Source organism: Rhipicephalus microplus, chromosome X (genome assembly GCF_043290135.1).
Source record: "Rhipicephalus microplus isolate Deutch F79 chromosome X, USDA_Rmic, whole genome shotgun sequence".
Classification (NCBI taxonomy): domain Eukaryota; kingdom Metazoa; phylum Arthropoda; class Arachnida; order Ixodida; family Ixodidae; genus Rhipicephalus; species Rhipicephalus microplus.
The window spans coordinates 65,295,373-65,305,953 of record NC_134710.1 but is presented as its reverse complement, the minus strand read 5'-3'; positions in this window follow the sequence as shown (position 1 = coordinate 65,305,953).

Here is a 10,581-nt window from a genome sequence, read left to right as displayed (position 1 = left end):
TCCTGACAAACTCTTTAAGGAGGACAACCAACAGAGAGCATGATAATCCATGACGATCGTGAAGCGGTGACCATACAAATAGGGGCGAAATTTTTGCATGAACCACATGATAGCCAGACATTCTTGTTCAGTGATGCTGTAATTTCGTTCCGCTGGAAAGAAAGTATGGCTCACGTAATCCACGAATTTCTCTTGCGAAGCCTGGTCACGCTGTAGCAGGACAGTGCCGATTCCATGCCCACTTGCGTCAGTGTGTAGTATAGTATAGAGGCTGTAGGATCAAAATGGCGAATAACTGGTCCTGACGTGAGGCATGGCTTCAGGGTCTAGAAAGCAGCTTCACAGTCATCTGTTCAAATAAGTGATGCACTTGTGGTCAGGAGTTTGTGAAGAGGAGCCGCGATAGGGGTGAAATCGCGGACAAACCGGCAGAATTAAGAAGCTAAACCGAGGAAGCTTCGAAGGTCTTTTAGTGGGGTGGGCTTAGAAAAGTGCAATACAGCGGCCACCTTGACAGGATCATGTTCGATGCCTAGCTTTCTCACATCATGACCTAACACTTTGATGCTGCGGCTTGCAAACCGACACTTCATGGCATTTAGCTGGAGACCGGCTTTGGCTAGACATGTGAGCACCTCGTCTTAGACGTTCTAGGTGTTGCGAGAAGCTGGATGAAAAGATGACAATGTCGTCCAGGTAACAAAGACTAGTCTTCCATTTTAGGCCTCGCAGCACCGTATTCATCATTCACTCAAATGTGGCGGGGGCATTGCAGAGACCAAAATGCATCACATTCAGTTCGAAAAGGCCATCAGGAGTAGCCAATGCTGTCTGCTCTTTATCAAACTCGTGCATCGGGATCTTCCAATATCCAGATTGTAGGTCGAAGCTTGAAAAGTATTCTGCACCCTGTAAGGTGTCAAGGGCATCATCAATCTGAGGCATAGGATATACATCCTCCCGGGTAATTCCGGTCAGTTCGGGGCAAGGAGCAGGGCACGTGCGAATCTCGTCATCGACGCCAATTCATCCTTGATAATTTTCCGCAAATTAGGAGGGGGCGAGCGGACAGATAAAGTAGGGGTACTGGTAGGAACAAGGCTATGAAGTTCCACTCACACTATGGTGCGAATGAGAACCCGCAGCTCATGCTCGCCAGTAAGACGAGTGTCCCAGGAGGCGTGTGGAAGGCGCATTGAGTAGAGTGCGTCCAGGCGCTGGCAGGTGGTAATGATGCCCTGAATTGTTGTCGAGCTATGCATGGCAAGAACATTAAAGGCGACGGAGTTGGTGCCTTTCAGTACATGAGAAATACGTTCGGCCTCCGGCATGTCACTTTGGAAGCGGCGGCAGAGGGCCAGAATGCCTTCAATGTACGACGTGTTCGATTCGTCGGACCCCTGGATGCGGTTATCGAGCTTCTGTTTCGCTACCTCAGAGCGTCCTGCAGAAGTGCCGAATATCTGACGCAGCTGTACCGTGAATGCTGACCAATCAGGAAAGTCGCATTCATAGTTATAGTACCCCGTCTTAGCAACCTCATTCAAATAAAATGGAACATAGCGCAGCTTGTGTGCCTCATCCCAGTAATTGCAAGCACTGGTGCGATCGCAACTGTCCAGACATTCTTCCACGTCTTCATCGTGAAGGCCAGAAAACACTGGAAGGTCTCGCTGCGAGATACTCACGGTGTGGTGAGGCCCAGCAGGCTGAGCGGGTGCGACGAAGGCAGCAGGGGGTGGTGCGTCGTTTTGCGCCATCACTATTGGCAAGCGCAAGCGTCGACCAGACCGTAGCTCCAGGGGTGACCGGTAGAGCACGAGGACGTTGGAATCACAGCGCCTCCACCGTTTGTGAGACGACGTAAGGTACAAAGGAGCGACCGTTGTACTCTTTACACAGACGCACGATCCAGCAACCCAACACGCAGCGAGAGACTACGATGATGATGATCACAATTATTTGTATGCACACAAGAAGATGGTGAACTTCATAATCAGCGCTCACAATAGAAGATAGTTGACCCACAGCTACAAAAAAAAAAGAACTAGGGGACCCTTCAGCAAGTACACGGCTACTTGTATAAGCTATACGGTAATAAAGGGCGTTATGCAAAACGTCATAGACGTGGAAAAGATGTATTGGATAGCGGCGATGGGGAAAAAACTGGCTCTGTGTAACCACTGAATGGGTGAGGACGAAATAAGGAAAGATACATTTTACGATGATTCAAGAGTAACAGTATAGTTATAGGTCCAGATTCAGTAAAGGAGAGAAATTCACGTGCGTGTTGAAAGACAATAAAAAAACGACGAAACAGTTGTAACTGAATATGGAAATGAACGATCGAGTGTATATTAGGGGGCTCTATAGCCTACATGAAAGCTTAGATTCAAAGGACATTGCTGGCTAGCAAGCAGACCAGCAATAGAAATAAGTAAAATAGGACGGAAGGATTAGTTGTGGACAAGCAGACAGAAAGCAAAAACAAGGAAGGGGGGGAGGGACCGATGGTGAATCTACAAAAAAGTGTGGGAAGCGGCGCATGCATTTATCAGTATTTTTGTTTATATGAAAAGAAGCTTACTTCAACTGGGCAAGATTAGGCCGTAATGTAATAATAATAACAACAAGCTATTGAGATTGGTGAAGCAGGGTTAACCACGCCGTTATGAGAGGGGCGCTTTTTCATCCATCCATCCACTGTCATCAAAAAAACACGCATGGTCCCTTACACATTTGCCTAAAATGACTGAATAGCGAGGACCAGCTTCTTTTTTTTTCGTTGTATTCATTCCCCTATACTGGAAAGATTACTGCCCGTAGCGTGGCTCGCATTGCCTCTGTGATTGAAGCCATTGCCAGCCATCTCAATTCCACATGCCTCCGCGATCGGCTCACCCATTACCAAGTCATGATGCAACGTGGTGACTACATCATTTGGCTTCACATCATAATATCATAGTGACGTCACTATGACTTCACGACGACGTCCCAAATTCTAGCGATCTTGGTCGTTACGTCCTTAGATGACGATGATTGTTGCATGAATCGCGCTAAAGCCGATGTTCAGTTTTAGCGTTCGATGAGTGATCTAATTTTTTCGCCTTAGTAACAGGAACCGACGGCCATCGCGAAATTTAGGTGTCCCTTCACGCAATTAATGACAGACGATGGAGAGAAACACTCATGAGAAGAACGACAATACTAACACAGGGATGTGTGGTGTGTTATCTTTTGCCTCTGTCCTATGCTGGGGACATCTGAACTATAAGACAGTTGAAACTTTACTCAAATAAAAAATTTGTTTCCGGATATTTTTAGGAATGTAATCCTCGCGTGGACGGAATACATTTTATGCTGAATAATGAAAAGCAACATGTTTGAATCACTTTATGTCTTATAAGAAAACTACAGTACTGCCCTATTACCCTACGCTGACTGAAACTATCCAAAATTACCATACAAGTAGGGTAATTATTTGACGGTTAGCAAAACTTCTCCGAACAGTCCGCAAAAACACTTGTCATTAATAATTGCTGAGGTTTAACGTCCGAAAACCACGATGTGATTATGATAGACGCCATAGAGGGGCTCCGAAAACTTTGACCACCTGCAAGTGGTCGAAATGGCACGTTAAAGAACCCCATGGATTTCTATGACATGCACCTAAATCTAAGTACCCGGGCCTCAAGTATTTTTGCACCTATATAAAAAAAGAAGGCAGAAAAAGGTCAAAGAATTACCTTTAAGTTGTGGAGAAAGCATCCTTCTTTCGCAGTGTGATTGCGCCTCAGAGCCCTAGTAAGGTCCATGCTTTATCAGGCCCTTTTTGTTTTTCTCAGCTCATTACATAGTATGACTTCTTTGTCATTGCATAGAAATATCAGAAAAATTAAAGGAAGAGGCGAAACTCATAAGGAAACGATAAAGGGAAAGACATTTCTGCTATTTTGTCGACGAGTGAGCAAGAACGTTGTGGGAATGGAACAGGTTAAATAATACAAGAGATGGAGAAGAAAGTGATAAACATTTGAAACATTTGTTCACTACTCACGAACACGACCGGATGCTCACGAATAAAAGAGCCGTTTTTTTTAAAAAAAAAGAAAAAGACAACTCGTTCCAAATGACGTTATTTAGCGCAGTTGAACATCGTGATAATTGTTAATGCTAAAATTGATAAATGTTGGTGGCGTTGGCGGTTGCACTCGGCTTCACGCATGAGCACTGCTGGGTGTTTACCAGCTTATTGCATGCGGTTACTAACATCACTAAACGGAAATTATTCAGATATGCGTCGCATGATGTTCATTCGCCTCGTTCTTATTGCTCTTACGACTGTTCAGTAAGATACCTGTTGTGGGAGGTGTAATACTTGCACGTGCTGATGGGATTACAGACAACTACTACAGATATACCTAATGTTTCAAGAAATGTGCCCCGTATCCTAAAAAAATCAGGAAAATGCCTTCAAATTACTTCTTCTGTAACAGCACGCACATTAAGCTGGTTCTAGGCATCATTTGAGACAATATAATTTAAAATGTTACCTTAATAACTCTTTTATTTATATTCAGTGAGGCGCCTATTTTCAATAATAGAATTGTTGTCAGTCCGGCCATTGCAGCGTCCATATTTTTCGAAAATGTGGCCAGTAGTGATAAGTGACAAGTAATGAAATCCACCAAATTTTAGCGACGAAACCGAAACGCAAGAGACCACGGCTGGCCTATTTTTCGGACACGGCCAGAATGAATAAGCGTCGTCATAGATGAACCATGAACTGACTGCGCTAGCAAATATTTCACGCAGGGCGCCAAAAATTAACGCACGTGGAAGAACTATACACCTCAATAATCGTCGTCTTGGACAGTGACGTCATCCTGGTCGTTTGTTTGCTGTGCTCATCAGTGCTTCGGTTTCAGTGTCACCGTTGAATTTAGTTAAACTTCATTGCGTCATAATAATTACCAGAGGTCACTTTTTGGATATCTCAAAGCTGCGATGGGTTTCTCTTATGAAGAATTTCAGTTCTCCCATTTCACAGAACCACCTAGCCCGGCCGCGTTAGTCTAGTGGCTAAGGTACTCGGCTGCTAGCCCGAAGGTCGTGGGATCGAATCCTCTCTGCGGCGGCTGCATTTCCGATGGAGGCGGAAATGCTGTAGGCCCGTGTACTCAGATTTGGGTGCACGTTAAAGAACCCCAGGTGGTCGAAATTTCCGGAGCCCTCCACTACGGCGTCTCTCATAATCATATGGTGGTTTCGGGACATTAAACCCCACATATCAATCAAATCAAGCATCAATCAAAACTACTTAAAAGTTGAGATTTAGGGCAAGATATGATTTTAACGTCTTCAACACGGTCTTACGAAGGATACTGGACTGAATGAAAGTTGTGCCGCTCCAACTAACTACACCGTTCGCGCCTAAAGAATTGGGGCTGCTAGAGTTGCCACAATAAGAATAACCACATGATTTAGTCGGTGGGAATAAAGAGCACAGTCGTAGAAGTGAGCGTATAATGTGCGAGAGAATACCTCCTTTCTCGAGATTTGTGAGGAGTGGGGACCACTGTTCTCATACACGGCATTTACTAGTTAATCACCAAGAAACACTAGTCAACAGTAGGTATAATGTTGATTAACCCTGGTTAATATGTTCCAAATGATAGAGAAAAGGCAGAACAGTACAGCTGCCGCAGCATGTAACTGGACCATACAGTTGGAGCAGAAAGAAAGTACGCCGCTATACGACTCTGTAGACCTCTTAAGTAATGTCTAATAATGCATACGCACTGTATGTAAAATACTGTGCGAGTTTCCCTGGCAGAGGCTGAGTCTGTTTTCACGTGTAAGCATATATTAAATTCTGTAGGGCAAAAGCGTGTCTGTTTGCGTGCATACTGGCGTGTTATATGCAGGAGAGGGAAGTCAGAACGACAAGTAATATATCATACAGTCGGCTCGAAAAGTAACCGTCTTACACAGCCCATAAGACATGAGGGCCAGTAAGGTGTAAACCATATCATGCAGGCTATTTCTACATTGCGATCGTCAAGTGATGAGGTGTAATGACAAATAGCGAACATTGGTAACTCAACTATCGGGATTTTCACTGCTATTGTTTTCTTTTCTTTTTCGAAGGAACTATAGTTATTGGACCACTTTAGCTAAACCGGAACAAAATTGAAGAAAAACCAAGTCGCTTGGCTGTCAACTTTGGCTTCTTTTATTTCTTTGTTCTGCTCATAATAATGACACCGGGATGTGTTACTGTGTCCTCCGCTCGGCCAGCACTGGCATACTTTATCATAAGGCGGAGAGTCGACAAATACCAGCAAAGTCGGCGCACTCGCGTTAAGCGACGAGCGCCGAACTGTGTATTACGAGGCAGATATGAGGATTGACCTCAACTCTGCGGTAACTCTCATTTGGAAGCAGAAGAGTGAAAAGAAACGAAGAAATCCTATGATAAGCAAAATATTCACAGTATTCCCAACGCAACGGCAGAACTAAGGCACCTGTTGATGAGCGTTTTTTTCCCCTCTCTCTCTCTCTCTCTCTCTCTCTTTTGCTTCGACACGTATTCTCTCAGGAATGGACTCGAGGTGGCACTTGTTCCGTGCCAGTCGTCAGCGTGGTCAATGCCCAACCCCGCCCCCACCCCGGGCGTTGTCAATCGAAGGGTACCTAGCACCTCCGAGATGGTCATTACGGTAATGTGCGGTTTGGCAAGGAGCCTTGTTGTGCTCGCCGTTCTTGTCACGCACCGAGGCAAGAAAGCGCGCGGCTTCTGCATGCACCACCGCTCGCATCGATCGCCATCCCGTGCGTGGCGGTCGCGGCGTGTGAAGCCGCAAGCAGTACACACCTTCTCCGTGTCGGCGGCGGCTCATTAGTTAGCAAACACTACGTCACTGCTTGCAGGAACCTACTCCGAAGAGCTGTACTGCGTGCGCACAGCTTTTTAATTACTGGTCATATACTGACGGAAAGGCGCAAGATTTGTAATCAAGATTGACTGCCATGGCTATCACGATGAAAATTAATTGTTTCAAGTGCGAAATAATTGAAAGTGGCATGCTGATGAAATGAGTCGGGCTCATTAAGCAGAACATGCGCAGTAATTCTTACCTACCCTGGTTGTCCTTAGCAGCGATGAAACAAGACAGGCGGAGTCGCTGGCTTCATGTTTGGCTGGACGTCGGACAAGCATGCGTATACAAAAACAGCGTAGAAGGTGGGATGAACAAACTTAGTTTTGCGCTTACTTTTTCTAAACTTGTTGAAGAAAAAATGCAGCAGGAAAATAAATGGGGCCATGGTACATTGAGGGCAAGGTAGCGTCAGACACAATGAAAAAAATCGGCCAACTGCTATCGTGTGTGCGCTTGCAAGTGGCGCACATGTTATATGCGAAAACTATAAAGAAAAGAAATAAAACTGCGCGCAATGATTACTATAGCGATGCTTATGCGTGTGACTGACGAATGAAGTAAAATAAATCATTAAATCATAGATTAAGACACAATAGTGGTCCGATTGTTTGCCTCGGCCTATATATATATATATATATATATATATATATATATATATATATATATATATATATATATATATATATATATATATATATATATATATATATATATATATATATATATATATATATATATATATATATATACTGCTGGAGCATAGCGGCGCCAGTTCTGTGCCATCGTGAAAGACGTTGACGTCCATGTGGCTCATGCTTGCCGGGTTCCTGCCTGAACCAGCTTGTTGCGGCTAACGCTTCTTTAATAATAACAAATATTAAATATTTACTACACGTGAACTCGTTCGTTGCATTTGATGAAAACTGTTGGGTAACGTCCTGGAGCTCCGCAGCCATAAGCTACCTTCTGATTCCACAATGACCGAGTGCGTCGATCTCCCACAAGCCTCTTCCACGCCGCCGCCTGTTATGTGCCCTGGTGTACATCGTCTGCGTGACCACCAGTCTACAACGGCACTGAAGATCATGATGTCGAGGACTGGCTGGCAGAGTACGAGCGTGCCAGCGTGATTAACAAGTGGGATTACCCTGCGAAGCTGAATCACGTTATCTTCTACCTGGCAGATTTGGCCAACCTATGGTTCACCAACCACCAAGCGGACATTTCCACCTGGTCGGTTTTCAAAGAGACCGTGACCTCGTTTTTCGGTCTTCCAGCCATACGCAAGCTTCGCGCTGAACTTGGCCTGCGGGGACGATTTCAGCAAAATGGTGAGAGCTTCACGAGCTACATTGAGGATGCGATCAGCCTCTGTAGGCGAGTTGATGCGAGGATGACGGAAACTGACAGAATAAAGCATATACTGAAAGGCATTGATGACGACGCTTTTCATATGCTTGTGGCCAAAGACCCACAGACCATCACGGCCGTGATTCAGCTCTGTGAAAGTTTTGATGAGTTGCGCAAACAGCGATTTTTCACACGTCGCGCTAATGCGCAAACAGCGGGTATTTCGCTTTGGGGTGCAAAAGCAGTGGCCTCGACTACAGCGTATTGATGGCTCAAATTCAACAGTACATCCAGGAGGAAGTTGCTTGACAGATCTTTCTTGTGGCCACCACCAACGAGACCCCCACAGCACTGGACCACTCACTTCGCCGTGCTATTCAGATGCAAGTTGCCGAAACTCTCCATTCACCCGCGTCCCCCAATATCAGTTACTGCATGCACCACTGACTTATGCAGAAGCCGTCCGCCGACCTCCTGCCCAACGGCCGCTCCATTCATAAAGTACAGCCACCAACTACTACAGGTCACCAGTTTCGGTTTATCCGGTAAATCAGCCCTTCCCGCCACCTCGAGCACCTGTAAACTCTTGGCGTACTCCGGATAACCGGCCCGTCTGCTACAACTGCGGTATTCCAGGACATGCCGCACGCTACTGTCATCGCCATGGATTCTATTTTAATGATGCTCAGCGAACCGGCAACATCCCTCGGCAATCAGAATCGCATGTGACACCTGATGCACCTCACCCCCGCTCACGTCGACCAGATTTCAGTCCACGTCGATCTCCTTCACCCCGTGTTCGGTCTCCTTCCCTCATGCTTCGCTGTTCCAATCACGCCCAGGAGGACAACTAACAGTCGCAGTTCCTGAGGCAAGAGCTGCGCCACCGACTAAATTTCTAAGGCCTCATTGTTCGCCCCCTAACGAGATTGCCGTGTTTGTGGACGGTTTCGCCACAACTGCTCTTGTCGACACAGGTGCCGCTATTTGTGTGATCTGTGAAGTGTTATGTCACAAACTTAACAAAGTGACGACTCCACTGGTTGACATTTCTTTACGAACAGCGAGTTCACAGCACTTCCAACCTTCTGCCACATGCACTGCTCGTATTGTGATTCAAGGAGTGCTTTACATCGTTGCATTTGTCGTCCTTCCGCATGCGTCTCATAAAATCATCATGGGATGGAGCTTTCTTTCCGCTAATCATGCGGTTGTCGACTGCGCTCGTGCTCAACTCGTTTTGTTTCCATTCAGCACGACATTCATGAATCTCCATTGCTCACCCAAAAAGGTGATCATCGCCGCTGACGTCGTCATTTCTGCTTTTTCGATTCCCGTGGTCTCTATTTTGTGCAACTCCGTCCCTGATTCAACTGCCCTCTTTACGCCGTCGCAAAATGCACTCGTCGCCGGAACCTTGTCGTCCTGTTTGCCGTCATAACGCTTGCCGATGGTTCCAGTGCCGTGTACGTGTGCAATCCCTTCCCTTGTTCCGCTACCTCATTTCATGGCGAATGTATTGGGAGTCTTGACACTTATGATGACATCATCCCTTTCGATGCCCCTTCTGATACGACGCCTATGTCCATGGATGCTGTCACAGCTACCACCGTGCCCTCACTACCTGACGAAGATGTTCTATTGCACAGCGTGAACACCGGGCTTACGCAAGACCAGCGCAATCAGCTCGTTCAACTACTTGACCGTTTCCGCGCCTCCTTCGACTACAGACAACCTCCCTTGGGACGCACGTCAGTTGTTGCTTACCATATTGACACTGGTCATCATAATCCGCTTCGTTAGCGCCCCGCCCCTACCTCGTCTCGCAGCGTGATGTCATCACTCAACACGTCGACGAGATGCTGCAATGGGGTGTTATTCAACACTCACACAGTCCTTGGGCTTCGCCAGTGGTCCTCGTGCGAAAAAAGGATGGCTCCATTAGGTTCTGCGTGGATTATCGTCGACTAAGCAAAATCACATGCAAGGATGTTTATCCCCTGCCACGTATTGATGATGCCTTGGATTGCCTTTAAGGTGCGGAGTTTTTTTCTTCACTGAATCAGCGCTCTGGATATTGGCAAGTGCCAATGGCCGAACCAGACCGTCCAAAATCAGTGTTTGTGACCCCTGACGGCTTATATGAATTTAATGTAATGCCCTTCGGTCTTTGCAGTGCGCCTGCGACTTTTGAAAGGATGATGGACAGTGTCCTCAGGTGACTCAAATGGCACATCTGACTTTGCTATTTAGATGAAATAGTTGTATTCTCTGCAAATTTTGAAAC